Below are 4499 nucleotides of genomic sequence, written 5' to 3'. Positions count from 1 at the left end.
GTGTGTGTGTGTGTGTGTGTGTGTGTGTGTGTGTGTGTGTGTGTGTGCGTGCGTGCGTGCGTGCGTGCGTGCGTTTGTATGAGAATGTGCCGCCAATCCGTCTTTATAATGGAGTAGTTAAAAGTTTCTCTCTTTCATAATATGTCTGTGCACGCAGCCACGCTTTAACTGTTTTTTTACAATTCCATCTCACCGTTCCACTAATATTACATGAATTATTCACAATGTTAGGGCCTTGGGAGCAGAAAAATCTATGTGCAAATGAAGACTTTAACAATTTTGTTTGATATACTGCAAAATGTCTTCTTCTGCATGCATTAGCATATTCAGGATTATACAATAACCACCTTTTCAATTTATGTAGCACAGACAGCTCTCTATACAGAACGTGTATGGAGGGGAAGGAAACGGTTGAGCTCATCCTACTACGGTGCTCCGGCGTGGTCAACTACAGGGCAAAGTATCTTGGAGTGCCGAGGTCGCTCCCCGAAGTCTTCAGCAAACCGAGGACGGCTCCTCCTGGAGGAGCTTGGGTGGTACGAGTAGGGACCTGTACCCGCCACACGCAAAATAAGCGCCTTGACGTCGAGTTGCGGACACCAGTCCGTTACACCAAGTACATCACTGTGCGTGAACGGGACGATCAAGTCGTGCGCCAGACGGTAAGCGACACGCCTGTCCACGACAGTTGCAGTGCCACTCAGAGCTTTTAATCGCAAAGATCTGAGAGACACTACCAGTGCGCCCATGACGTCTCATGTACCTGTAATTTCACCAGCACCCTTACCCTCCAAAGTCGGAACGCAGAAATGCTGCGTTTTATGTATCATTTAACTGCTTCGGTGGCCGAACGGTTACCATGCTGGACTGCCTCGCAGAGGTGCCGGGTTCGATTCCTGGGCCGGGAGAAAAATTTGTATGGTCTACATTTATTTCTCTCGTGAGTTTGGGTGTAATTTGTGGTTGTCTATGTGTGTGTCCATGGCACCCGCGACACAGGGTTTCCCTAGTACGAGGCCATCCTGAGTGTGTACGTTACTATTATTACTATATACATATATATTATAAAAGTGTTGTAACTCAAAATATGTGAAATGCGAGATTATACTAATGTTGAACGTAAAATATGATTCTCTACACGTCAACAAAAGCGTCATTAGAATATTGTAAGAAACAATTGAAAGATATCTAATTAACTCAAAATGAGGCAGTATATTTGGCGAGTAGAAAATTGTTTAGATGTCTGTAATAAACTTTAACCGTGTAGATTTCAATATAAATTATATAAATTTAAATACAATTTTTAATAATCTTTCACGGAAAGTGAGTAATTAGTTTTTATTTGAGTTAGTACACTATTGTATTATCAGAAAAACTTCTCTCCTGAAAAGGTATCATTTTGCAGATGTAACTTTCAAACACTGCAGATGCGAGTTATTATATTACAAAGTCCAAGCAATTAAAAAACTGATATTCGTCCGAAACAATTACATTCAAATAAGTAATATTCAACCACATTATAAAACAATGCCAAGCATGAAGCTTCATTCGTATCATGCCTCTTATGGGTCGAGTTGTTTACACATTACAATAAAAGAAATTTGAAAATTAAAAACACTGAACTCTGAAAACCTATGCTAACTCTGTAACGATTTATACAGTCAAGAGCACATCAAGCTTGACACTTTGTACTTTGGACCGTTCTTATCGTAAGCGGCATAGAGTTGGCTTTAAGTCGTAAGTGTAAAACTTGACGTGCTCTTGATCCTGTACCACAGTCTCCTTCAGTGCCTATGACACCAGGGTTTGTTGCAATAGCATGCGTGATATTGAATAATAATATCCCAGACAAATACATCAATTAGGTACCTATAATCAAACTAGGGAATTCCTTGCAGTGTGAGTACCAGAGCAAATCAGTACAATTCACTCTTGGCCACTTCCCAGAACACCCAGAAGAGGCCCAATTTAGAAAAGTTCATTTCCCGAACAGGTCCTACCGGCAATCAACCCAGCGCCCACAGTGTAAACCATTAGGCCTTCGAGGTCGTCGTATTAAAATACTCGTGAACATGTCAGAGTCGAAATTCAAATTGTTCTCGTATTGAACAGGGACACTGGCTTTATTTCAGATTTTTTTTTTACATACGAAATTGAAACCATTTTAAAAATATCTATCGTATACTATACGTGTACCATTTAGGTCCGAGGATATTAAAAAAAATTGGTATATGTAAAGTACCTATCGAACACAACCGTTTTCTTGTAAAATTTCTAGGTAAATTTGTGTTTTTTTCTACACTGACAGTTTTTAGGAATCATTCGAGATTGAGCCCTTTCGAGATTGTGTCAACTCTTAAGAACACCCCGGTTGTGGTTTTAAAACCGTTTGCTAACATATTGGCTACCGAACTATCTACATCTAATGCCGGGCAGTGGGTTATTGGAGAGTCTGTAAATCAAGGACGATCACGTTTTTATTCATCTGTTGGTGATTCTCGATGCCGAGGGTGCGTTCTGAACGGCGGTTCGGTTAATTTGAATTGTAAACGATATTGACGAAAATCGCTTATGTATTTTATTCGTATCGATATCTCGAACCGGGGTCCGATTTTAATAACAAATCGAATAAAAACAAAAAACCAATAAAAGTCCAATGCGAAATAAACGTTAAATACCTAAGAAGTTGACAGATGTTAACTACCTTCGTGTAAAACAACATGATCCTCCTTAAATAAGGAGCGACATCGATTTATAGACATTTCGTAAGTAAACGTTCTTGACCGTGACCTTGGTTAGATACCCAACTCAGCGCCAAGCTTTAGCCAACATCGTCAATAACGAGGTCGCTAACAATTCATCCAGACACAGAATGTTATTGTCGAAAGTAATTAGTGAATTCATATGAAAAAATTAGATAAGGCTGCGGAAAACAGACAAGGACGTTGCCAAGGCCGTGAAAAAGCCAGCTGACTGACGTCTCTATTGATTTTACGCCTAAGTATATTCTATAACCAATTAGAATGTTAATCGCCTGCGTTTATCAAATGAAGCTGGCATACATTAATGCCTGCAGTAGAATACAGTAGTGAGTGACATACAAACGAATAAACATTTACAGGTAACGCATAAGGACAGGAAAGCAGATAAGTAAGTATTTACTTACGTATATAAATCGTCTTCGATGTTCGAAGAACTTGTAGCTTCTACCAGCACAGAGCAACTCATCACTGATTGTTTAAATATATTTTTTACGTACAAACAATGTCTACGTCGGCGTTCAGTTTGTCAGGTTATTATTTCGGTGCCATATTGAAACGATTTGTGGGCACGCTCAATCTTTCCGGTGGTTAATTTTGAAATGACACATTTTTCATGTCGGAAAAGAAGTGTCCTTCCCGGCGGTTGGTAATAACCAAATTTCGGGATGGCAATCTGTGTAGGCCGAAGGGAGGGCACTTTCCTTTCGACGAAACAATGGAGCGTGGTACGTTAAGTGTACTACGTAACATACTATAGTCGCGCATTTGACGTTCCCGAGTAACCGTTCGTAGCAAGTATTAAATGCGCATTGTTTTTTAAGAAACGTTTTATCGGTTTAGCACTTCCCACCTTAAACTGTTGCTTTTGAAAAACTCATCTATAGATATTGATAAACAAACATCGTATACAACGATTAGTAGGTAATATTCGCTTTCGATAGCTGATTTAGATTGTGCGACTTACGACAAAAATATCAAATAGATACGGTAGCAAGGAGACTTAAGCCCCCATTCATACGGCATAGGAGTGCACGTTTTTTGCAGTATAAATCCCACCCGAAGAAACAGTGATAGAACATTATCACATCGGATACTGCAAAAAAACGTGCAGTTCAATGCCGTGCGAACGGGGAGGTTAATCTTACGTCATTTCATGCGAGTGGAAACCAACTACCACGGCCTACCTATCTACTGTAACAAACGCAGCAGTTCTCTACTATTTCCTAGTCACTAAATAACCTGAATTTTGCCAGAAACAAGTTTTTACCGTTAATGTTTGTAAGTTATGCCCATTCGTGCTAAAGGGTAAAAAGAAGCTAATAGAAGAGCTTATTATATTTATATAAAAACGTGTAATATGCGGACGCCCTTCCAAAGTTAGTTGGATCAGAAATGGCTGGGGATAGCGCATGCGCCAACTTAACCTTGAGACCACTTCCCGGTTCACGGGCAGAACGCTGTCACCTTCTAGGTCATTGTGTTTCTGGTCTGATCGGTGACTAACCACCCAATTTCTAAATCATAATCGGTTGAATGGTATGCATACCGTAGCTCCTAAAGTATCTTCGTTAATAGTACTTTATGCAAACGTAATAAGGGAACTTTAAGAAGTCGGGTACTGCCGAGTCATGATCGCATACAATACGAGTAAATAAAATAATGAAACAACCAATATTCAATGTATATTTTGTTAAGTTAACAATCCATGACAAGAAACTCATAGAAAGGCCAAACAAA

The sequence above is a fragment of the Hyposmocoma kahamanoa genome, unplaced genomic scaffold, assembly GCF_003589595.1.
Source record: "Hyposmocoma kahamanoa isolate Upper Pololo Valley unplaced genomic scaffold, ASM358959v1 90835, whole genome shotgun sequence".
Classification (NCBI taxonomy): Eukaryota; Metazoa; Arthropoda; class Insecta; order Lepidoptera; family Cosmopterigidae; genus Hyposmocoma; species Hyposmocoma kahamanoa.
Note: the sequence above shows the minus strand (reverse complement) of the source record.